Source organism: Carcharhinus amblyrhynchos, chromosome 9 (genome assembly GCF_965287045.1).
Source record: "Carcharhinus amblyrhynchos chromosome 9, sCarAmb.v2.hapA, whole genome shotgun sequence".
Taxonomy (NCBI): Eukaryota; Metazoa; Chordata; class Chondrichthyes; order Carcharhiniformes; family Carcharhinidae; genus Carcharhinus; species Carcharhinus amblyrhynchos.
The window spans coordinates 101,662,967-101,689,515 of record NC_137332.1 but is presented as its reverse complement, the minus strand read 5'-3'; the positions used below and the strand labels follow the sequence as shown (position 1 = coordinate 101,689,515).

At 45.9% G+C, this 26,549-nt stretch overlaps 1 long non-coding RNA gene across 1 annotated transcript; it reads left to right on the top strand.

The window, feature by feature from the left end:
* The first annotated feature begins 10,509 nt into the window (after positions 1–10,509).
* On the top strand, positions 10,510–24,598 carry LOC145348503 (uncharacterized). Its single transcript, XR_013887943.1, has 6 exons — positions 10,510–10,570; positions 12,916–12,966; positions 13,987–14,068; positions 15,778–15,845; positions 17,719–17,769; positions 24,518–24,598. It is a non-coding gene; the product is annotated as an uncharacterized LOC145348503 (long non-coding RNA).
* Positions 24,599–26,549: the final 1,951 nt, after the last annotated feature.

Here is a 26,549-nt window from a genome sequence, read left to right as displayed (position 1 = left end):
TTTTGCACCCGTGGGCTTGTTTGCTATTTGTAGGTTCGAAAGATTATTGCTGCTTCTTCAGACTCACAATCTAATTGTAATTTACAGTTTAAGATGGATTCCGCATGGAAGACGCACGCGGGCCATAATGAATTATCATTAACGGTTCTGTCAGAGAATCCGGCCAAAGTATTTGTGCAGGCGATGGATACCAGGCTAAAAGAAATGACTACACAAGACACTGTCAGCATGAGGAAGGCAAGTCTGAGACTGGAAATTCCAACCCTACTTATCATTCCCCCAGATTATCATCTGTATAATTTATGTGTATTAAAAACAATAAGCGACCCAGCCCTAAATCTTGTGGTACGTCACTGGACACCACACTCCAGTCACTCAAACAACCTCCCACCGCCACTCTTTGTGTCCAGTTAGCCATTTTCTGATCCATCTCACCAAGGTTCCCTGAATTCCATGTAATTCAACCTTCTCAACCAATCTCCTGTGTGGGATCTTGTCAAAACCTTTGCTAAAATCCAGATAATCTACATTAAGTGCACTTCCCTCATCCACAAACACAATGATATTTTCAAAAAATTCTATTAAATTTGTTAGACGTGACCTCCCTCGGACAAAGCCACTATCCTGAATAAATACATGCATTTCCAAGTGGAGATTAATTCCCTCCTTTGGAAATTTTTTCCAATAGTTTCTGTACCATTTAAATGAACTCATCAGCGTGTAATTCCCTGGTTCATCTCTACTGTATAGGGCATTGGTGAGGCCGCAGCTGGAGTACTGTGTGCAGTTTTGGGCGCCGCACCTGCGCAAAGATATTTTGGCCGTGGAGGGAGTGCAGAGGAGGTTTACTAGGCTGATACCGGAGTTGAGGGGGTTGAGCTATGAGGAGAGGCTGAATAAACTAGGCTTGTACTTGTTAGAGTTTAGAAGAATGAGGGGAGATCTCATTGAGATGTATAAGATGATGAATGGGATGGATAGGATAGAGGTGGAGAGACTCTTCCCGCTCAAAAAAGACAGTGGGACTAGGGGGCACAGCCTCAAGATAAAGGGGGGGGCGGCTTAGAACGGAGTTGAGGAGGAACTTCTTCACTCAAAGGGTGGTGAATCTCTGGAATTCTCTGCCCGTTGAAGTGGTGGAGGCTGCCTCGCTAAATATTTTTAAGACACGGGTTGATGGGTTTTTGATAAGAGAGGGGATTAAGGGTTATGGGGAGAGGGCGGGACTGTGGAACTGAGCCACGACAGATCAGCCATGATCTTATTGAATGGCGGGGCAGGCTCGAAGGGCTAGATGGTCTACTCCTGCTCCTATTTCTTATGTTCTTATGTTCTTATGAACCACCGTTCTTGAAAAGTGGAGCCACATTGGTCATCCTCCAGTCCCCTGGCACTTCCCTTGTGATGTGGAGATGCCGGCGTTGGACTGGGGTAGACACGATAAGAAGTCTCACAACACCAGGTTAAAGTCCAGCCTGTTTATTTGGTAGTAAAAGCCACTAGCTTTTGGAACGCTGTTCCTTCGTCAGGTGAGTGGAGAGTTCTAACCCTCAAATAAACCTGTTGGACTTTAACCTGGTGTTGTGAGACTGTGGCCCCTGTGGCGATTAAAAATTTGTATCATTTACCTTGAATTTCTAATTACCCCCCCACAATGTTCACTGATGCTTCATTAATTGCCCTGGTTCTCTGAGATCAAGGTGGAAACAAAAGAGAATGTGACCAGTTCCCCTTGACATTTACTGGCATCACCAATGCCAAATTGTTGCATTAATATCCTGGGGTAGCATTAACTAGAAACTCCACTGCACTTAAGATATATATACCATGGCAACAAAAGCAAGTCTGAGACTGGAACTTCCACTGTGAGGAACTCATTCCCCTGACTCCCCCAAGCCTGCCCAGCATTGACAAGGCACAAGCGAATCTGGAGTACTCATTACTAGCTCGTAGCTCCAGCAACATTCCAGCAGTTAAATGCCAGCCAGGACAAAGCAGCTTTCTTAATTGGCAGCCTGTCCGTAGACATTCAATCCTTCCTTCACATGTACCATAAACAAGATGCCATATGGCAACTTGTCAAGCCTCTTTCGACTGCACCTTTCAAACCTACAACATCTACCATCTGAAAGTCAGACTCTGGGGGACACCAATACCTCCAAGTTCCCCTCCAAGCCACACACTATCCCAACTTTAAAGTTTGTTTATTAGTGTCACAAGTAGGATTACATTAACACTGCAATGAAATCCCCTAGTCGCCACGCTCCAGCAGCTGTTCGGGTACACTGAGGGAGAATTTAGCATTACCACTGCATCTAACCAGTACGTCTTTTGGACTGTGGGAGGAAACCAGAGCTCCCAAGGGAAACCCACATAATCACAGGGAGAAAAATGCAGATTCCACACAGACAGTGACACTAGCCGGGAATCGAACTCGGGCCCTTGGCACTGTGAGGCAGCAGAGCTAAGCAGTTGCCGTTGCTTCACTGTCACTGGGTTAGATCCTGGAACTTCCTTCTTGACAGAACTATGGATGTACCTACACTACGTTGAGTCTACCTTCTCAAGGTATGGACAATATAATACTGTCTCCTGTTAGTGATGCTCATATCCTTGGAGGGAAGAGAATTACAGTATTGTGATTGCTATCTTTTCCTGAAATATTCCATACGTAGCCCATGTCAATTTGTATGTAATCTTAATTGCATTAGGTGTGGAGTTGACAGAATCTGGTAGAAAGTAAAGTCTGACACTTCACCTAATAATTAGAATCCCTATAGTACAGAAGGAGGCCATTCAGCCCATTGAGTCTGTACCGATGACGATCCACCCCCCCCCCAGACTCTACTCCCATAACCTCACACATTTACCCTGCTAATCCCCCTGACACTACAGTCAATTTAGCGTGACCAATCAACCTAACTTGCACATCTTTGGACTGTGGGAGGAAACCGAAGCACCCAGAGGAAACCCACGCAGACACTGGGAGAATGTGCAAACTCCACACAGGTGGTGACCCGAGGCTGGAATTGAACCCGGGTCCTTGGCACTCAGGAGGCAGCAGCACTAACTACTGTGCCACTGTATCGCCTGAATGGTGAACGCTAATTGGTAGGGTATCAAATCTAGCTTTGCATCGGGTCTTCCTGAGGGGAAGGTTAAAATGGGACTTGGAATTCTTAAATTGGAAGCGTTCTATTCTCCAAAACATCCTTCCCTTACTGTGCAAAAAATAGATATTCATTTGCAGAATCAAATACAAAGCACACTAACCTACTAGCAATGGATTTATTCTGCATTTCCTTCCATTAAGCAGGTCTTTGAAGATTTGACTTCCTACGATTTAGGTTCAGCATACGGAAGTGGGATCAATAATGTGGGTGTCTTCCATGACTCTGGCCTGCATCCTCTCTCCGATCTATTGACACCACTTCCACAACCTGCGGGTAATGTATTGCGAATCACTTTGACACCAAACCTATCGGGTAATATATTAGTTAATAATATGCAAGGTTACGGAGTTAAGGCAGAGGAGTACGAATACTGGGATGAAGAGGGAAGTGGTAATGTCAGTGGCTTAGTAATCCAGCGACCCAGGGTATTGCTCTTGGGAGCCTGGTTTCGAACCCCACCACGGCAGACGGTGGAATATGAATTCAGTGAAAATCTGGATTAAAAAATCTAATAATGACCATGAAACGGTGATCAAAATCTGTCTGATTTACTCATATGTTCCTTTAGAGAAGGGAATCCACTGTCCATACCTGGTCTGCCCTATGTGTGACCCCATATCCATATCATAGATTATCATCAAATCCCTTCAGTGCAGAATGAGGCCATTTGGCCCATTGAGACTGCCCCGACCACAATTCCACCCAGACCCTATCTCCATAATCCCACATATCTACCCTGCTAATCCCCCTGACACTAGGGTCAATTTAGAATGGCCAATCAACCTAACCCGCACATTTTTGAGTGTGGGAGGAAATCGGAGCACCCGGAGAAAACCCACACAGACACGGGGTGAACATGCAAACTCCACATAGACAGTGACCCCAGCTGGGAATTGAACCCGTGTTCCTTGAGCTGTGAAGCAGCAGTGCTAACCACTGTGCCACCGTGCTGTCCAATATCAATGTGTGCGATTCTTAACTGCCCTCTGAATGGGTTTTGCAAGCTACTCAGTTCAAGGTTAATTGGGGTTGGCCAACAAGTGCTGGTGCTTGCCAGTCACACCCACATCTCATGAAAGAATTAAAACAAAAGTTGAAAACTCAGCAAGACAGTATTTTTTATTTATTCATTCTTGTGATGTGGACATTACTGGCGGAGCCAGCATTTATTGTCCATCCCTAAGGTGTGGTGAGAGTGATTGCCCTTAACAAGGCAACATTTGGCCATTAAGGAGTCTTCGCCACTGCTGCCTCACAGCACCAGGGACTCGGGTTCAATTCCATCCTCGGGTCTATGTGGAGTCTGCACATTCTCCTCGTGACTGTGTGGGTTTCCTTCGGGTGCTCCAGTTACCTCCCGCACTCCAAAGATGTGCGGGTTAGATGGATTGGCCATGCTAACTTCAACTTAGTGTCTGGGGGATTAGCAGAGTAAATATGTGGGGTTACAGGAATAGGGCCTGGGATTGTGGTCAGTATAGATTTGATGGGGTGAATGGCCTCTGTTTGCACTGTCGGGATTCTATGATTCTTATCAAGGTCGGCCAGAATCAGAAGACAAACCCTCCACTGGTTGAAATCGCACTGAGCTCAAAGGAAGATCATTGCACTTGTTGGGGATTTAGCACTCAGCCCAAGAATATTACCATCGGAATTTGTCAGAGTTGGCTCAAACGTCTTAGTTACATCAGCACCAGATGTTTCATAGCATCCCTTTGGCGCAGATGGAGGCCTTTTGGCTCATCAAGCCTGACTGACAACAATCCCACCCAGACTTAGCCCTGTAAACCCAGGTATTTACCCTGTTAATCCCCCTGGCACTAAGTGGCAAATTAGCAAGGCCAATCAACCTAACCCGCACATCTTTGGACTGTGGGAGGAAACCGGAGCACCCGGAGGAAACCCACATAGACACAGGGAAGAACGTGCAAACTCCACATAGATAATCACCCAAGGCTGGGATCCCTGGCGCTATGAGGCAGCAGTGCTAACCACTGTGCCACCATGTTGCTAATTGTTTGTTCAGAAATAGAGAAGTTCATTTATCAATTGCAAAGTGTTCCCTCCCAACTATAAGTAACTATTGAACAACTATGTGCCTGTATGCAGCAAAACCTGAGCCTGAGCAGGTTTGGGATGATGAATGAGAAGTACCACACCATAGCCAGGCAGTGACAGTCTTCAACAAGGGAGAAAGTAGATCCCTCCCCTTCTCATAGAGTCATAGAGGTTTACAGCCTGGAAGCAGGCCCTTCGGCTCACCTTGTCCATGCCGATTTTTTTTTAAACCCCTAAGCTAATCTCAATTGTCTGCATTTGGCCCATATCCCTCTATACCCATCTTATCCATATAACTGTCTAAATTGCTTTTTAAAAGACAAAATTGTACCTGCCTCTACTAATAACTCTGACAGCTTGTTCCAGACACTCACCATCCTCTCTGTGAAAAAATTGCCCCTCTGGACATTTTTGTATCTCTCCCCTCTCACCTTAAACCTATGCCCTCTAGTTTTAGACTCCCCTACCTTTGGGAAAAGATATTGACTATCTAGCTGATCTGTGTCCCTCATTATTTTATAGACCTCTATAAGATCACCCCTCAGCCTTCTACCCTCCAGAGAAAAAGGTCCCAGTCTATCCAGCCTCTCCTTATAACTCAAACCATCAAGTCCTGGTAGCATCCTAGTCAATCTTTTCTGCACTCTTTCTAATTCAATAATATCCTTTCTATAATTGGGTGACCAGAACTGTACACAGTATTCCAAGTGTGGCCTTACCAATGTCTTGTACAACAAGACGTCCCAACTCCTGTATTCAAGGTTCACTGCTGAATCCCACACCAACATCTGGGGTTGGTGGGTGGGAGATGGGACACTGGGGGGAGGGGGTGCAGGAGGGATTGCGGAACATGATGAGACTACTGAGCAGAGATTTTACAGGACTACTCGCCACACAAATACTGTGGGTGCAATTCTCCAGCCTGCTCTGACTAAATTGGCACTCAGCCTTGATCCCAGAATAATATTCCGAATCCCCGTCCCGGAGACTGATTAGAAATCAAATGTTATAATTGGCTAAGGTGCCCAAACAACAGAGAGCATTTTCAAGTTGCCAAGAAAATTACTTATGCACAGGAATAAAAATTAGTCAGTGTGGTTTTCTCTAATTAAAAAATATTTCCTTGTGAATTAAAGTCAAGTTGAAGTTAATATTAAAGTTTATTTATTAGTCACAAGGCTTACATTAACACTGCGATGAAGTTATTGTTAAATTCTCCTAGTCGCCACATTCCGGAGCCTGTTCGGGTCAATGCACCTCAGCAGCACATCTTTCAGAATTTGGGGGGAAACCGGAGCACCCGGAGGAAACCCACGCAGACACGGGGGGAACGTGCAAACTCCACGCAGTGACCTAAGTCGGAAATATAAAGCAGGTCCCTGGCGCTATGAGGCAGCAGTGTTAATAATTGTGCTGCCCATATTCTGCCAGCAGTGAATTCATAATTCGGTGGCGCAGTGGTTAGCACTTCAGCCTCACAGTGCCGGGGACCCAGGTTCGATTCCCAGCTTGGGTCGCTGTCTGAGTGGAGTCTGCACAATCTCCCAGTGCCTGTGTGGGATTTCTCCAGATGCTCCAGTTTCCTCCCACGCTCCAAAAGACTGGTTAGTTGTATTGGCCGTGCTAAATTCTTCCTCAGTGTATCCGAACAGGTGCCAGAGTGTGGCGACTAGGGGATCTTCATAGTAACTTCCTTTCAGTGTTAATGTAAGAGAACCTGTGACTAATAAATAAACTTTACTTTAATCATAGAATCCCTACAGTGCAGAAGGAGGCCATTTAGCCTAACAAACCTGCATCGACTGCAATCCCACCCAAGCCTTATCTCCATAACTCCATGCATTTACCCTAACTGGTCGCCCTGATACTAAGGGACAATTTTGCATGGCCAATCCACCTAACCTGCACATCTTTGGACTGTGGGAGGAAACCAGAGCACCCGGCGGAAACCCAGGCAGACACAGGGAGAATGTGCAAACTCCGCACAGATAGTGACCCAAGCTGGGAATTGAACCTGGCTCCCTGGCGCTGAGAGGCAGCAGTGCTCACCACTGTGCCACCGTGCTGCCCTGCACAGTTTAATATTCACTGTTGAATTTGCTTCCGGCACACTTTTCGATAATCTAGATCCAAAGCAGATGTGTAAATCCGAGTCTAGCCTTCGCGATATAAAATACCAATAGTGCCCCAGTCAAACCGAGAGCAGAAAAGCCCAAGCCAGATTTGTAGCTCACAATATTATTTGTTCTTCTCTCTGTATAGTTTGTGGTCAGCCTATACATCCAACAGTCAGTGGCAGCTCAGTACGGCAAATGGAACCCACACTGAGAAATGAAGGTTTCAGGTATAGTAGATTCTTAGTCTCTGTATTAGTTTGTGTATTAGTTTGGCTTCTCGGCCTTTTGGCTAAGATCAAGCATTCAAATAAACCCAAGATGGGGTGGAATGGCTTTTCTTGTCATCATGGTTCTTCCTTGTGGGAGCAATGAATTGAATTTATTTTCCTTGTCTTCAGCTCTGGCGAAGGGTCATCCAGACTTGAAACGTTGGCTCTATTCTCTCTTCACAGATGCTGTCATATCTGCTGAGATTTTCCAGCATTTTCTGTTGTTGTCTCAGATTCCAGCATCCGTAGTATTTTGCCTTTATCTTACGAATTGGATTCAGTTTGAATTTGGCTTTTGGAGCAAGAAAGGAGATGGATTTGGACAGCACGGTGTCACAGTGGTTAGCACTGCGCCAGGGACCCCGGGTTCGATTCCTGGCTTTGGTCACTGTCTGTGTGGAGTCTGCAGTTCTGCCTACTTCCTCCGGGGACTCTGGTTTTCTTCCACAGTCCAAAGATGCGCCAGTTAGTTTGATTGGCCATGATAAATTGACCCTACTGTCAGTGGGACTAACAGAGTAAATGCATGTGGTTACGGGGATAGGGCCTGGTTGGGACTGTTGTTCGTGCAGGCTCGATGGGCTGAATGGCTGCTTTCTGCACTCTGTAGGGATTCTATGATTCAGGTACGCTCAGCCCACACTGGAAATCGGCTTTGTAGCTTTAAGAATGGAGAAAAACCTAAAAAAATGTAAGTTTGGAAGATTAGTTATTAGTGTCACAAGTAGGCTTACATTAACAACGCAATCAAGTTACTATGAAATTCCCCTAGTTGCCGCACTTCAGCGCCTGTTCGGGTAGACCGAGGGAGAATTTAGCATGGCAAATGCACTTAATCAGCACTTCTTTTGGACTGTGGGAGGAAACTGGAGCACCCGGAGGAAATTCACACAATGTGCAAACTCCACACAGACAGTGACCGAAGCTGGCTCTCGTAAGGCAGCTGTGCTAACCACTGTGCCACCGTGCCAGGGACCCCCAACTGCTGGAGAGGATTGGCACCTTTGAGCAGTAAGGACGTTTCCAGATTCCTGGCTTGTGACTTTTTTGTGGGGGAATTTTGGTTTGTTCCATTGAACACATCTGAACACATGACGAGACAACAGTAATAACTTGCATTTGGGGAGCTGATGGCTCAGTAGTATTATCATTAGACCATGAATCCAGAAACTCAGCTAATGTTCTGGGGACAAAGGTTCAAATCCCGCCACGGCAGACGGTGGAATTTGAATTTGATAAAAAAATCTAAGAATCTACTGATGACCATGAAACCATTATCTATTCAGAAAATCCCATCTGGTTCACTAATGTCCTTTAGGGAAGGAAATCTGCCACCCTTACCCAGTCTGGCCTACATGTGACCCCAGAGCCAGAGCAATGAGGTGGACTCTCAACTGTCGTCAGGCAACCAGGGATGGGCAATAAGTGCTGGTCAACCAATGACAGGCATGAACCATGAATGAATAAAAAATAAAATTTACATAGTGCCTTTAATTAGGAAGTCCGAGGTTTAGTTCCTCCGTATATGAAAGCACAATCACTGATCAGGTAACACTTAAAACCAGGGACATGCCAGAAGTCAGAGATTGGAGTAACAAACCCTGAGGTTTGTGGGTCTGATGAAGGTTACAGAAATCGAGGGGAGGGACTTGAGGGGTTTGGAAGAGGCCATAGAGAGGTTTGAAAGCACGGATGACAATTTTAAAATTGAGAGCTAGAGTCAATCGCTTGAGTGCTCCGCCTGTTCATACCCCGTGCTGCTGCAAGCAAGGATGGAGAATTTGGCACTCAGCCAAATCTCTGTTCACTGCAGTGGGGACAAATATCCCAACAGTGTGAAGGGCCAGCAAATCCCACGCAATGTATTTTATTCTTTCTGGCTGGCATCGCTGGCTAGATGACCATTTTTTGTTCATCTCTAATTGCCCTCGAGAAGGTGGTAGTGAGCTGCCGTCTTGAGCAGATACACCCACAGTGCTATTAGGGAGGGTCTTCCAGGATTTTGGCCTAGCGACAATGAAAGAACAACCAATATATTTCCAATTCAAGATGGTGAGTAGATGCGACATGGGGTGGTGTTCCCAGGTATCTGCTGCCCTTGTCCTCCTAAATGGCAGTGGTTGTGGGTTTGGAAGGTACATCTTGAAGAGATTTGAGTTCCTACAGTGCATCTTGTGGGCAGTGGACCTCTTGCATCAATGTCCTGGGTTATGGTGACTGTTCTCCAACAAATATCAGACATCTGTACTGGGGACTTGTTATCTTCTTAACTTGTGGAGAGATCAGGTTATTTCTTCCGGCAAACAGTTTCTTCTGTTGTTCCCTGGTTTTTGTATGTTACCCTGGCTGAAGAGACTTGGCAACCAATGTCTCTTCAAGCCATTCCTTTAGAGTATTGATAGTGCATCCTTTGAAGTTAAAGTTATTGATTTAATTGAACCAGTCAACACTTCCTGCTGCCTCAGAAAAGCAGCCAGCATAAGCAAGGACCCCACGCAACCGGGGCATACTCTCTTCCACCTTCTTCTTTTGGGAAGAATATACCAAGGTTTGAAAAAATGTGTGAACCGACTCAAGGGCAGCTTCTGCCATGCTGCCATCAGACTTTTGAATGGAACTACCTCGCCTAAAGCTGATCTACACCCTAAATACGACTGTAACACTACATTCTGCATCCTCTTCTTTCCTTCTCCCCTATGTACTCTATGAATGGTATGTTTCGTCTCTATAGCATGCTAGAAACAATATTTTTGACTGTATCCCAGTACGCGTGACAAAAATAAATCAAATAAAATCAAATCAAATATTTTCTGCATAATTTATCAAACTGAAAAGCCAAGGAAGGGAACATATAATTTATTAAAGATTCTCCTTCTGTCTTGCAGGTTAACATCTGATATTCACCCTTCCAGCTTCAGGCCGATTCAGTTTCCTTATTTTTCAATGGAACGTGGTGAGTTAACTTGAATGTATTGTGTATTTTCGTAAGGTGCCTTGTCTTATTCAATGGCAAAAAACAGTTCTTCTCTCAGAGGAGTACAGAATCTGTGGAATTCTTTAGCTGTGGAGGCTGGGTGGTTAAGTATGTTTAAGGCTGAGGTAGACAGATTTTTAATCAGTAAGGGAATCGAGGGTTAAGGGGATAAGTGGGGAAAGTGGAGTTGAGGAGCGGAGAGCAGCACGGTGGTACAGTGGTTAGCATTGCTGCCTCACAGTACCAGGGACCTGGGTTCAATTCCCAGCTGGGTCACTGTCTGTGTGAAGTTTGCACGTTCTCCCCTTCCTGTGTGTGTAGATTTCCTTCGGGTGCTCTGGCTTCTTCCCACAGTCCAAAGATGTGCAGGCGAAGTGGATTGGCCATGATAAATTGTTCCTTAGTGTCAGGGGGACTAGCTAGGGTAAATGCATGGCGTTATGGGGATAGGGCCTGGGTTGGATTGTGGGCATGCGGACTCAATGAGCCAAGTGGTGTCCTTCTGCACTATAGGATGTAATAACTTTATTCTCTGACACCCAGAGGAAACCCATGCAGACATGGGAAGAACATGTAGATTCAAACCGGGATCCTTAACATGTGAGACAGCAGTGCTAACCACTGTGGCATTGTGCTGGAGTAAGAAAGTTAGCAATAACTTCTACCAGTTACAGAAACACACCCATGACATTGTGTAAACCTTAACAGCTAAGAATAATGTCCCAAAGCACATATCCCTACAAACATTGTAGGCTTAGCACTGAAAGTAAGTATGTTCACATAATGCTGGATCTTGAAGCTTTGCAACACCTACTGTGAATTAGACCTTTGGATATCGAATTGGAACGTTTTGATCACTTTGAGAGGCAGAGATACCACTCGCCTCTTGATTCGAGCTAGCCAGCAGCCAGCAGAGTTTCCTGTACCAGAGAGAGAGAGAGACAAAAACTCTCCATCCAACCTACAGTCCAAACATCTTCTGCCAAATTGAAAGGGGATTTCTCCTGTGAGAAGAAAGACTATCCAAAAGTACCACCTAATCTGTCAATCAGTCGCAAAACAACAATTCCCAAAAGGATCGTAAAATTCCAGCAAGGAAGAAAATTACTGCAGATGTTGGAATCCGAAACCAGAAGAGAAAATGCTGGAAAATCTCAACAGTTTTGGCAGCATCTGTAAGGAGAGAAAAGAGCTGACATTTCAGATGACCCTTTGTCAGAGCTAAAAGGGATAGGAGGTGGGAGATATTTATACTGCAGGCTGAGGGAATGAAAGGTCAGTCAGAGCCACAAAAACAAAGGGCTTTCTCAGGAAATCTTAACAAGGGTCGTCTGGACTTGAAACATTAGCTCTTTTCTCCTCATTTGGAATATTGTGTACAATTCTGGTCACCACCAGAAGTACGTGGATGCTTTGGAGAGGGTATGGAAGAGGTTCACCAGGATGTTGCCTGGTGTGGAGGATATTAGCTATGAGGAGAGGCTGGATAAACTCGGTTTGTTCCCACTGGAACAATGGGGGTTGAGGGGTGACCTGTTAGAGGTTTACAAGATTATGAGTGGCATGGACAGAGTGGATAGTCAGATGCTGTTTCCTAGGGTTGAAAAGTCAAGTACTAGGGGACACAGGTTTAAGGTGTGTGGGGAAAAGTTTAGAGGAGACGTGCGAGGCAAATTTTTATCACAGAGGGTGGAGAATGTCTGGAACCCACGGCCCAAGGAGGTGATGGGAGCAGGTACGATAGTGGCATTCAAGGAGCAACTAGACAAATGCATAGGACGGGGATGGAAGCATCCTTCCATTTAGTTTAGACAGACATCATGATCGGCGTAGGCTTGGGGGGCCGAAGGGCCTGTTCCTGCACTGTACTTTGTTCTTTGTTCTCTCCTGCCAGACCTGCTGAGATTTTCCCACATTTCTCTTTTGGTATAAACTTCCAGCAAACTGCATTAGGCCCAGATTAAAAAATTGAACAAGAGGCCCATTATGCGACTTTAACATCAATAAAGGGATATTGGCTCAGATAGCTCAGTGCCAAAGTAAAAAAAAACAGCCCTCTTATAACTGCAGAGAACGCGGTTCAAGTACATTTCTTAAAGGCACAGTAGCATCATAATATGAACTGTAGCAAATATTAGATTGATTGTTTCGGTCGGTTGGTCCTTAAGTTTGACGTGTTCAATTCTTTAATGCTGCTATGTGTTCAATCACCTACCTGGTGAAATGGTTCTTGATGAAGTTTCACACTCCGGATGATCAAGTGTAGACTGCCAGCATGGGATAATGATAGCGGAGTTACATTAAGTGTTTCTATTTATTTTCAGGCCCCAGACCAAGGAAAGTTACTATCAAGCCGACGGAAATGGAAATTGGTGGTGAGAATTCCTTTGTCAACTCCCGGGAAAAATAACTTCTTGCATTAGTTTTGCGCTGAAGTTTCTCTCTGTTAATGTGGCTTGCACACTTGATTGGTTGTATATTGACTGGCCTGGTATAAAGGGCAGGACAGTGTGATCAACATCAAACGTTAACAGTGATATCGAAATTTACGGAATCACAGAATTATTATGATTCAGAAAAAGGTCAATTTGGCCCATTGTGTCGATATTGGCTTTCCAAATGGGCATAATGATTTAGTGCTATCCCCCTGCCTTTTTCTCCATACCCTTGCACATTCTTTCTATTAAAATAATCATCTAAAGCCCTCTCTGAACCTGCCTCCAGCGCATCTGGACCCCAACCAAGCACTGCTGCCTCAAAGTGCTGGGGATCCGGGCTGAATTCTGGCCTCGGGTGACTGTCTGTGTGGATTTATTTATTCATTAGAGTCACAAGTAGGCTTACATTAACACTGCAATGAAGCCAGAAAATCCCCTGGTCGCCACACACTTTTGGAGTAACTAAGAGAGAATTTGGCGTGGCCAGTGCACCTAACCAGCACATCTTTTGGACTCTGTGAGGAAACCAGAACACCCGGAGGAAACCCATGCAGAAACAGGGAGAATGTGCAAGCTCCACACAGACAGTGACCCAAACAGGGAGTTGAACCTGGGTCCCTGGTGTTGTAAGGCAGCTGTGCCACCATGCTGCCTGTTCTGCCCCTGTCTGTGTGTAGCCCTCTGGGTGACCCAGTTTCCTCCCACAGTCCAAAGATGTGCAGGTTAGTTTGATTGGCCATGCTAAGTTGCCCCTTGGCGTCAGGGGGATTAGGAAGGTAAGTATATGGGTTACGGGCATAGGGCCTGGGTGGGGTTGTTGTTAGTGCAGGCTCGATGGGCCAAATGTCCTCTTTCTGCACGTTAGGGATTCTGTGATTCTATGAACCACTCGCAGTTTGATAACGTTTTTTTTTCCTTGACCTCTCGTTATTGTTTGTCTCTCTTTCTACTGAATAGGTGATGAAGAGCTGATCAGCCCTACATTCAATGGCAGCCCTATGTGGTCCTTGATTGTTCGTCCAGGAAATAAAGTCTTCAGGTATAGCCCTCTTACTGTTATTAGCCGATAAATGTAGAGAGGGAATGTAGAAATGTAGGGTCGGCACATTTCTACAACCCTAAATTGTAAATGTGTTAGGCGCTTCTCCAAATTTAGTCAGGTAAGTAATCCAATTGTGTGGCCCTATGAAAAGAGACCAATAATTACAACTCTTGCTTATATGGGTGGCACAGTGGTTAGTGCTGCTGCTTCATAGTACCAGGGCGCTGGGTTCAATTCCCATCTTGGGTCACTGTCTGTGTGGAGTTTGTCCGTTGTCCCTGTGTCAGCCATGTGGGTTTCCTCCAGGTGCTCCGGTTTCCTCCCACAGTCCAAAGGTGTGCGTGTTGGCCATGCTAAATTGACCCCAGTATCAGGGGGATGAGCAGGGTAAATATGTGAGGTTAAGGGAGTAGGGACTGGGTGGGATTGTGGTCGGGTGCAGGTTCAATGGGCCGAATGGCCTCCTTCTGCACAGTAGGGATTCTGTGAAATGTGTTGGAGAAACTCAGCGGGTCTGGGTATAATGTATGGCGATAGAAATCGTGTTAACATTTTGAGTCTGTATGGCTCTGCCTCGGAGCTCAGGAATATGACTGAACTGATATGGACTCAAAATGTCAATCCCTGTTTCTCTATCCTCCCGGATGCTGCCAGACCCGTTGAGTTTAGTCACTGTTTTCTGTTTTCATGTCAGATTTCCAGCATCTGTAGCTTTTATATTATTGTATTGATAGGGGGTGAGATTTTTTGCCCACTGCTATTTCTCGGCTGTGGGAGGTAATGTGCTGTTTGCCAGTGGTGGGACCTTCTAGTTCGCCACTGCCAGCAGATCTCCCATTGATTCCAATGCACTGCCAGAAATCCTGCTGCGGGGTGGGGGGAGTGGGGAGGACCGCACAGTCGGCAAGACTGGAAGACCCTGCTGGGCGTAAATGGCTGGAAAATCCCAGCCATAGTGCTTTAAGCCTAGGAACTGTGGCAGCTTACCACATATCATCTTCTGATTTTTGATTTGATTTATTATTGTCACATGTTTTAGAATATAGCGAGAAGTTTTGTTTCTTGTGCGCTAGACAGACAAAGCATACTGTTCATAGAGAAGGAAAGGAGAGACTACAGAATGTAGTGATACACTCATAGCTAGGGCGTAGAGGAAGATCAGCTTATTGTGAGGTGGGTTCATCCAAAAGTTTGATGACAGCAGGGGAGAAACTGTTCTTGAGTCGACTAGTACGTGACCGCAGACTTTTGTATCTCTTTCCCAACGGAAAAAGGTGGAAGAGAGAATGTCCAGGGTGTACGGGGACCTTAGTTATACTGGCTGCTTTACCCGAGGCAGCGGGATGTGTGGACAGAGTCAATGGATACATATCAAAATGAAAAGCTGAGACCCACACCCAGTTTCGCTGACCTCCCCACATTTTTCTCGGTGCCTTGCTGGAGGCCATGGAGTTTCTGGTCCCACCGCTTTCAGTGGAATTTCCCATTGATTCCCCCCTTCCCTGCCACGCTGTTGAGATACACGTGGTGGGGATGAGGGTGGGGATGAGGGTGTGGGGGGATATGGGTTGTGGGGAGGGGGGGGGGGTCGGCGGTGGAGGTGGGGGGTGGGGGAAGATCCAGCTGGTGTGAAGGGCTGGACAATCTCACCCAGTGTACAGACAAAGAATTAATTGTTTATTTTATTTTCCACCTCCTTTTTGCAGGTTAATGACTAATATTGATCCTTCCCAGGTCTGGGAGATCGACGTCCTTAGCTTGTCCAGGGTGGATGGTGAGAATATTCAATTTGTAACGAATGTTTTACACAGAGCGGTGACTTGCCCTGTTCAATGAATAAGGGTAACGGCAGTATCTTCTTTAGTGTGACGGGAGCTTTAGAAAGCCGGGCCTGTGTTTACAGGCCCTCCCCATGGATGGGTTAAGCTGTCACTTTCCCTGCCTGATGTTAAATGGGTCACAGTGGATCAACAGCTCACATTAAATAGCGCCCCATTTTCTATCATTTGACAATCAGGAGGAGATAGCCTAGTGGTATTATCACAAGACCATTCATCCAGAAACTCAGCTAATGTTCTGGGGACTTTGGTTCAAATCCTGCCACGGCAGATGGTGGAGTTTGAATTCAATAAAAAAAATTATTGAATTGAGCCTGGAATTCTTCTGAAAAAACTGGTGTAATTCATGCTGTTTTTTTTTATCAGTGGGGTTCACACTAGAATATCCCACAGGCTGTGAAATGCACAGGCCACCGGCGTGAATATCATTAGATTTCAGTGGCACGGCCTGTTCCCACCTGGGAAGCTGGAACCAGTGAGCCTTTGCGCATTCACAGTGACCCCATGCTGTAAACCTCCCAACTGCTGGCTAGCTCGATGGCTGGCCAGCCTGGGACCCCCGCAGTGCTGCCCGCCCAACATTCCCGCAGCTTGATTGTGGGCCCTCCGACCATTCCCGTGCCAGCCTTGTCCCAGACTGCTCCAATCTCCAGCAGCCCCCCAAACACATCCCTCCACCCCACTCCCCTCGACAATGCCGAGCCCCCTCCCCACCACCCCTGGCCGCCGACACGTACACGCAGTGCCGACTTACTCCACAATTGACTGACTACCCCCACGGCAGTGCTGACACACCCCCCTCGCCCCCCCCACCGCTACCTCCACCACCTACACCCACGCGCAATGCCGACCTCCTCCACAATCGACTGACCAACACCCCACGGCAGTGCCGACCCCACATGGAGGCATATCTCTCCTCAGGACGCCCCCAGCGCAGCGGGGTGGGAGAATCGCCCCTTAAGAGTCGACTGATGACCATGAAACCATTGTCGATTGTCAGAAAAACCCACCAGGTTCACTAATTTCCTTCAGGGAAAAGAAAATCGTCTGGCCTTACCCGATCTGGCCTACATGTGACTCCAGAGCTGCAGCAATGTGGTTGACTCTCGACGTCCAACCGCATGAACATATTCATAAAGCAAAGCAAAATTGCAAAATTACAGTATTGTGCTGGCACCATGGTATTATCACTGGGCTAGGGTAGGGTTCTCGGATAGAGCTTAGCTGAATTACCGCTTAGTGTTGCAAGGTGTGTCGGTTAGGGGGATTAACGAAGTTAATACTTAGGGTTGCGGGGAACCTTGGTGGGATTTCCCCATCGTGTCGGGGCGATTACGTGGGGTTACAAGGATAGGACCTGGGTGGGATTGTTGTCAGTGTAGACTCAATGGGCCGAATGGCCTCCTTCTGCACTGTCTGTAGTCTATATATTCTATGTATAGTCTCAGAGTTTGAATCCCACCATGGCAAATGGTAACATTTGTATTCAATAAAGAATCTGGAATTAGAAGTCTAATGATGACTATGAAACCATTGATAATTGTTGCAAAAGCCTATCTGGTTCATTCGTGCCCTTTAGGGATGGAAATCTGCCATCCTTATTTGGTCTGGTCTACATATGACTCCAGACCCACTGCAATGCAGTCGACTTTTAAAATGCCCTCTGAAATAACCTCTGCAGCCATTTAGTTAAGTAATAATGAGGGATGCGCAGCCGCCCGCATCCCACGAATGGATAAAACAAATTGCAACTCAATCAAGAACGGCACCATTATTTTTGAAATTGACTTCTATTCTCCATCGTTTCAGGACTATGTGTCGCTAAACCTAAGAAGCTTACGTTGGATGACTCCATGAATGGTAAGTGGAAAGGAAGCAAAGAAAATCAGCTGAAAATTGAATGATGATGCTTGCAAGTTGCAAATCAATCCAACAGCAGCTTGCATTTACATAGGAAGTGATAGACGGAGATAGAGAGAGAATTAGAAAGAGCTAATGAGAGATTGAGTGAGAATTGGAGAGAGAGAGAGAGATTGAAGAAAAGAGTTAGACAGTCAGAGAAGGAGCGAGAATTGGAGAGCGTTAGAGAGACAGGGAAAGAGAGAGTTAGAGACAGAGTAAGAGAGAGAGTTAGGGAGTGATAGATGGAGTGATAGAGAGTTAGGGAGAGATTTAGGGAGTGATAGAGTGATAGAAAGAGAGTGAGAAAGATTTAGGGTGAGAGTTAGGGAGTGATAAATAGAGTGATAGAGAGACAGTTAGAGAGAGAGTTAGATAGTGATAGATAGAGTGATAGAGGGAGAGTTAGGGACAGTGTTCATGACTGATACAGAGAGTCATAGAGAGTTAGGGAGAGAGTTGAGGGGTGATAGACAATTAGGGAGAGAGTTATGGAGTGATTAATAGAGTGATAGAGAGAGAGAGTTAGGGAGAGAGTTAGGGAGAGAGTTAGGGAGAGATATAGGGAGAGATTAGGGAATGATGGATAGAGTGATTGAGAGAAAGTTAGGGAGAAAGTTAGGGAGTGATAGATAAAGTGATAGAGAATTAGAGAAAGAGTTAGGGAGAGAGTTGGGGGGAGAGAGAAAGAGTTAGGGAGAGAGTTAGGGAGAGAGAGCTAGAGAGAGAGTTAGGTAGAAAGTTAGGCAGAGAGTGGGGAGCAAGTAAGGGAGAGGGTGACAGAGAGAGTTAGGGAGAGGGTGACAGAGAGAGTTTGGGAGAGGGTGACAGAGAGAGTCGGGGAGTTGGGAAAGATTTGGGGAGGGAGTTGGAGAAAGAGTTAGGGAGAGAGTTAGAAACAAAGTTAGAGAGTGATAGAATTAGAGAGAGAGAAAAAAATATATAGATGGAGAGAGAGAGGGAGAAAGAGAGACTGACAGAGACAGAGAAATGAATTTCAAAGTTTAGTGCCCAAGTTTCAAAGGGAGAAACTAAGTTGAAAAGTGACAAAGGTATTTGTATTTGAGGAACAGATGGGCTGAGACAAGTACACAGTTGAGCAATGGTACAGATGTGGGAGGTGCTGATTTTGGTGCAGAAGGAGGTACTCTGAGGCTTAGCAGAGGATCAAATAGGCTACCAAGTTCATGGCGAGTTCAGTTCAGCTAGTTCAGCTTGAAAACAAATATACCGAATCAATAATCATCAATGCGGCTGTTATCTGCAAGTCTTTATAAAAATCTCCCCCAGGATAACAGAGAAAGATTTACTGCCTCTTAATCAAGATTGTTTCTTGATTTTCAGAAGGCGTTTGACAAGGCACCTCACAAGAGGTTATTGCAGAAGGTCAGGGGGCATGGAGTTGGGGGTAGGGTGTTAGCGTGGATAGAGGACTGGTTGTCAAATAGGAGGCAGAGAGTGGGGGTCAATGGGTGCTATTCGGATTGGCGGTTGGTGACTAGTGGAGTGCCCCAGGGGCCGGTGCTGGGGCCTCAGCTATTTACCATTTATATAGATGATCTGGAGGAGGGAACCGAGTGTATGGTGTTGAAATTTGCTGATGACACCAAGATTGGTGGAACGGCAAATTGTGCTGAGGGTGTGAGTCTGCAGAAGGATCTAGATAGGCTGGGCGAATGGGCCAGGAACTGGCAAATGGAATTTAATGTTGGCAAATGTGAGGTTGTCCACTTTGGTAGGAATAATGGTGGGAAGGACTATTACTTACATGGCGAAAAACTGCAGCATGCGACGGTGCAGAGGGACCTCGGGGTCCTTGTGCATGAGTCGCAAAAACCCAGCCTGCAGGTGCAGCAGGTGGTCAGGAAGGCGAATGGGATGCTGGCCTTCGTAGCGAGGGGGATTGAATATAAAAGTAGGGAGGTCTTGCTGCGGCTGTATAGGGCATTGGTGAGGCCGCAGCTGGAGTACTGTGTGCAGTTTTGGTCGCCGCACTTGCGCAAGGATATTTTGGCCTTGGAGGGAGTGCAGAGGAGGTTTACTAGGCTGATTCCGGAGTTGAGGGGGTTGAACTATGAGGAGAGACTGAATAAACTAGGCTTGTACTCGTTAGAGTTTAGAAGGATGAGGGGAGATCTCACTGAGACGTATAAGATGATGAATGGGATGGATAGGATAGAGGTGGAGAGACTCTTCCAGCTCAGAAAGGACAGTAGGACAAGAGGGCACAGTCTCAAGATAAAGGGGGGGGCGGTTTAGAACGGAGTTGAGGAGGAACTTCTTCACTCAAAGGGTGGTGAATCTTTGGAATTCTCTGCCCGTTGAAGTGGTGGAGGCTGCCTCGCTCAATATTTTTAAGATGCGGGTTGATAGGTTTTTGATAAGCAAGGGGATTAAGGGTTATGGGGAGAGGGCGGGAATGTGGAACTGAGCCACGACAGATCAGCCATGATCTTATTGAATGGCGGGGCAGGTTCGAGGGGCTGGATGGCCTACTCCTGCTCCTATTTCTTATGTTCTTATGTTCTTATTACCTGAGCTGAGCAGAGTGCTTCTTGGAAATTTGTGTATGTTGTGTCCTTTGTCTACCTTTACTGATTAGTTATCTTTGAGAATGTGAGAAACTTTACTCAAAGTGATATCTGTGTCATCTCTGCTTTGATAGGAAAATGTAGGTTGCGAATAGTTTATGTTTCAAAGTAAGGGGATCATTTATTTACTGATTTCTCAGCAGAGCGTGGTTTTGTATTTGCATTTGAACATATTACATTGAAAGTTAGTGCACAATGTCCATTTACTGGAACATTAATTGCACGGACAAGCTCACAGGAACAAATGTAATTTGGGGGGGGGCTTCTTCACAAATCCTTGAAGGCATTAGAGCAGATGAATAGGACAGTTAAGAAGTGGGAGACTTGTTTTTATCAGTTGTAGAATAGAGCATAAAAGCAAGGAAATAATGTTGAAGCTGTTCAGAAAGTAGGTTAGGCCACAGCTGGAGTACTGTGTGCAGTTCTGGTCACCGCATTACAGGAAGGAAGTGGCTGCAGTAGGGGGTGGGGGGGTGGTGGTGTGGTGGCGGGGGGTGGTGGGTGCAGAGGAGATTCACCAGGATGTTGCCGGGGATTTGAGCTATATGGAGAGACAGGATAGGCTTGGATTGTTTTCTTTACAGCAGAAAAGTCTGAGAATGGACGTGATTCAGGCGTGTAAGATTCTGAGAGATATGGACTGAGTGAGTAAGAAGCAGCTGTTCCCCTTGGTTGAGGGGTCAATCGTGAGGGGGTACAGTTTTAGGGTGAGGAGCAGGAAATTCAGAGGGGATTTGAGAAAATATTTTTTCACTCAGAGGGTGATGGGAATCTGGAATGCACTGCCTGGGAAGGTAGTGGGGACCGGAAACCTCATAATCTTTAAAAAAATATTCGGATGAGCGTTTGAAACCTCATAACATTCGAGGATTTGGGACAAGTGGCAACAAGGATGTGGGGTGGCATGACGGTGCAGTGGTTAGCACTGCTGCCTCACAGCGCCAGGGACCCGGGTTCAATTCTGGCCTGGGGTTACTGCCTGTGTGGAGTTTGCACATTCTCCCCATATTTGCGTGGGTTTCCTCCGGGTGCTCTGCTTTCCTGCCACAGTCCAAAGATGTTAGGTAGATTGGCCATGCTAAATTGACCCTAGTGTCAGGGGGATTAGCAGAATAAACATGTGGGGTTGCAGTAATAGGGCTTGGGTGGGAATGTGATTGTTGCAGACTCAATGGGCCGAAAGGGGATTCTATTCTATCCGAAGTGCAGGAAAATGGGATTAGCCTGACTTTAGTGGTAGATATTGTCGGTGCAGACTTGATGGGCCGAAGGGCTTTTTCTGTGCTGTATGGGTGGGATTTTACAGCCACACGCACCCCAAGGCTGGAAATTCCCACTTAAGCTCAATGGTCTGTCAAATTTTCATCCTGTGGCTCTGAGAAGTACTCAGATGTTTTGCTAAGCAGCTGACAGCTGGGGCTTGGAAACAATGTTATCCAAATACATTCACTGGGCAACTGGTGGGACCAGTACAATGTCAGTAGTAGCCAGTGGGTGATAAAACTACTCTACCACCCAATCCCCTGGGTTCTGCACTCTGATGAGTGATATTAAAATTAGCCTCACAAATAGAGCTAGAGGCACACAGAGAAAGAGAAAAGAGGATAATCAAATTGATACGTTACACACACAATTCACACACACACACACACACACACACACACACACACACACACACACACACACACACACACACACACACACACACACACACACACAATTCACACACACACACACTCAGATAATTACACATGCGCTCATGCACAAGTGGTACAGTGGCACTGTGGTTAGCACTGCTGCCTCACAGAGTCAGGGGCCCAGGTTTGATTCCCAGCTTGGGTCACCGTCTGTGAAGAGTCTGCGTTCTCTCCCTCTCTGTCTGCATGGGTTTCCTCCGGATGCTCCGGTTTTCTCCCACAATCTGAAAGACATGCTGGTTAGGTGAATTGGCCATGCTAAATTCTCCCTCAGTGCACCCGAATAGGCACCAAAATGTGGGAACTAGGGGATTTTCACAGTAACTTCATTAATGTAAGCTTACTTGTGACTATCAAATAAATTTTGCTTTACGCATGTTCATGCATACATGCATTCATACAGACACGAACACTCATATGCTCATATATCCAAATGCTCAGTCACACACATACATTCAAACATATAGAAACATAGAAAATAGATGCAGGTGTAGGCCATTCGGCCCTTTGAGCCTGCACTACCATTAAATATGATCATGACTGATCATGCACTTTCAGTATCCCACTCCTGCTTTCTCTCCATACTCCATGGTCCCTTTAGCCATCAGGGCCACATCCAGCTCCCTCTTGACCATATCTAATGAACTGGCCCCAACAGCTTTATGTTGGAGAATTCCACAGGTTCACAACTCTCTGAGTGATGAAGTTCTTCCTCAGCTCAGTCCTGAAGGGCTTACCCCTTATTCTTTGACTGTGACCCTTAGTTCTGCACCTACCCAACATCGGGAACTTGCTTCCCGCATCTAGCTTGTCCAGTCCCATCAGGATTTTATATGCTTCTATGAGACCCCCTCTCATTCTTCTAAATTCCAGTGAGCACAAGCTCAGTTGATCCAATCTTTCTTCATATGTCAGTCCCGTCATTCCAGGAATCAGTCTGGTGAACTTTCACTGGACTCCCTCAGTGGTAAGAGTGTCCTTTCTCACACTCAAAGACCAAAACTGCACACAATACTCAAGGTGTGACCTCACCAAGGCCCTGCAAACTGCAGCAAGACATCCTTACTCCTATATTCAAATTCTCTTGCTATGAAGGCCAGCATGCCATTGGATTTTCTCAACGCCTGCTGTACCTGCATGCCAACCATCAGTGACTGTTCCACCATGACACCCAAGTCATGTTGTACTTCCCCTTTCCCTAAACTGCCACCATTCAATTAATAATCTTCCTTCTTGTTTTTGCCACCAAAGTGGAAAACCTCACACTTATCGACATTACAGTGCATTTGCCAAGTATTTGCCCACTCAGCCAGCCCATCCAAGTCACACTGCATCCTCCTCACAGCACACACTGCCACCCAGAGATGTGTGTCTTCTGCACATTTGGAGATATTGCATTCATCCAAATCATTATATTGTGAATAACTGGGGTCCCAGCACTGAACCCTGCAGTACCCAAATAATCACTGCCTACCACTTTGAAAAGGACCCGATTATTCCCACTCTCTGCTTCTTATCTGCCAACCAGTTCTCCATCCATGCCAATACTTTACCCACAATACTATGAGCTTTAATTTTGCCCATTAACCTCTTGTATGGGATCTTGTCAAAAGATCTCTTGTGTGGGACCTTGTGATATCTGTTTATATGCACACAGGTGAACATTAACGCTGTCCCAGTCTCAACACACATATACACACAAACTCACACAATCACTGACAAGCACAATCATATAGACTCAGACATTCGTACATACTCTCACACAAATATACACTTTCATACATATGTATACACACACATACACAAAATACAAACAGAACCACACATACCTTGATCTCACAGATACACACACATTCAAAGCCACAGGCATACACATGCACACACTTCGTGTCTCACATGCAAACAGAAAAACTATTCCTATTGGAGCTATGAATATACGGAAGATAAAATAAGCGATAGAGATTGCTGTTCCTAAAACCTGGAGATGCCAAAGTAATCTTCCTGTACCCGTGAATAAAAGATGTCCAGTTTTCGGAGATTGGATGTTACGCTCCATTGACTAATATCGGGTGGGCTCAGAAACCAGCCTTGCACCCGAGCTTGTTCAGTTTAGCGATGAACAGCTCGAGTTCAAATGGCACCTGGATGTAAAGATTGTCTGAGGACATTCCTTTGAGATTTGCCAGTTTGCTTTAGAACATTTTTAAGGCTGTGGGGAAAGGCTGGGAAATTCCTGAAGAATTAACACCTCCCCCCTTCAGTTGGAGTCCATGTTGTGAGTGTTGTACCTCGCTCACAAGAGCTGAAGGTCCTTTTGGAACAAAACATGGACATTTCCCCATAACGTCGCTGGGCCAGACTCTGCAGCCAGTAATTCATACAAAGCAGATGAGCGTAAACATCTTCAATTCTGCATTTTAGATTGATAATGTTGACTCTACGTTCTGGACAGACGAAGATGGGAAAGCAGGAAAGAAAAGGCGCATTCTGCTCATTGAGATTCCTGGAAAGTGTGACACCTATGGAAGCGAGTGACATTTATTAATTTAGATAGAATATGAAATGCATTTTCGCATTGTACTCGAATAAAGCAATACTCACTGTGTTAACAGAGTCTCCGAGGGCATATTTTTTATTCACACTGGATTTACAGCACAGAAATAATTTATTCAGTTAAAAAAGATGTCAGTATTAAGTTTCCCCAACTGTCACTGTGGATGGCACTGCAGTCTCGCAGCACCAGGGACTCTGGTTCACATTCGGGCCCTGGATGACTGTGTGGAGTTTGTACATTCTCCCTGTCTCGGTGTGCGGTTCCTCTGGGTGCTCCAGTTTTCTCCCACCGTCCAAAGATGTGTAGGTTAGGTGGATTGTTTTAAAAATTAATTTGTGGGACATGGGTGTCGCTGGCTGGCCAGTATTTATTGCCTATTCCAAGTTGTCTGAGAGTAGCTAAGAGTCAACCACATTGCTGAGGCTCTGGAGTCACATATAGGGTCAGACCAAGTGAAGATGGCAGATTTCCTTCCCTGAAGGACATTTGTGAACACGATGAGATTTTCCGGCAATGGTTTCATTGTCGTTAGTAGATTCTTAATTCCAGATATCTTTTATTGAATTCTTGGCAGGATTCGAACCTGGGTCCTCAGAACATCAGCTGAGTTTCTGGGTTCATAGTCTAACAGTAATACCACTAGGCCATCACCTCTTCATTTGGCCATGGTAAATTGCCCCTTAGTGCCCCAAGATGTGTAAGTTAGGGGGATTAGTCAAGGGTGGCACTGCGGCACAGTGGTTAGCAGTGCAGCTTCACAGAGCCTGGGACCCAGGTTCGATTCCCAGCTTGGGTCACTATCTGTGTGGAGTTTGCACGTTCTCCCTGTATCAGCGTGGGGCTGCTCTGGTTTCCTCCCACGCTCCAAAGATGTGCGGGTTAGGTGGATTGGCCATGCTAAATTGACCCTAGTCTCAGGGAGACTAGCTAAGGTAAATGTCTGGAGTTACGGGAATAGGGCTGGCTGGGATTGTGGTCGGTGCAGGCTTGATGGGCCAAATGGACTCCTTCTGCGCTGTGAGATTCTATACTGTAAACGTGTGGAGTTAAAGGGTTAGAACGAGGCAGAGGACCTGGGTAAGATACTCTATCAGAAAACTGGTGCAGACTCAATGGGCTGGATGGTTTCTTCTGCAGTGTGGAGACTCTATAACTCTCCCTGTATGGGGTTACAGAGACAGGGTGGGCGGTGGACCTGAGTATGATGCTCTTTTGAAGAGTCAGTGCAGACTCGATGGCCTGAATGGCTTCCTTCTGCACTGTGTGGCTCCTCACAAGCTAACTTTCCTACCTCAGCTATTTATTCTACTACTGCTTGCTTCCTCCCATAATTTGCTTTGAGTCACCACAAAATTGGCAAATCCTACAATCTCACCATTCCCTTTGATAAAGAGCTTTCTGCTGAAAGTTTCACATTGAAGAAGCTTTCACAGACACAATTTCTGTCTCTATCATAACTGGATAGAGGACTTAAGTGTTGCAATCATCCAGGCAAGGGGAGAGAATTCCTTCACAATCCTGACTTGTGCCTTTGGCATCCTACTGGCCGACTTTCACATCCAGGAATTCAAAACATTCGGCATGGAAGCTGATCTTTGGAGCCGGAAAGCACTGAGGAGCACAAAGATTGGGATTGCAAAGATTGGTGGATGATGAAATGTCTCTTCTTGTCTCTCACCTACCGCTGGGAAACAATTAAGGCAGACATCAGGACGTTCTTTATCTGCAAAGGTGCTGTTGAGGCAATGAGACAGAGGGAAATGTACCAACTCAATTAATATTTAATTGATAATTAATAATGCATACCAATTATAGGTTGGCACGGTGGCACAGTGGTTAGCACTGCTGCTGCCTCACAGTGCCAGGGACCCAGGTTCAATTTTGGCTTTGGGTCACTGT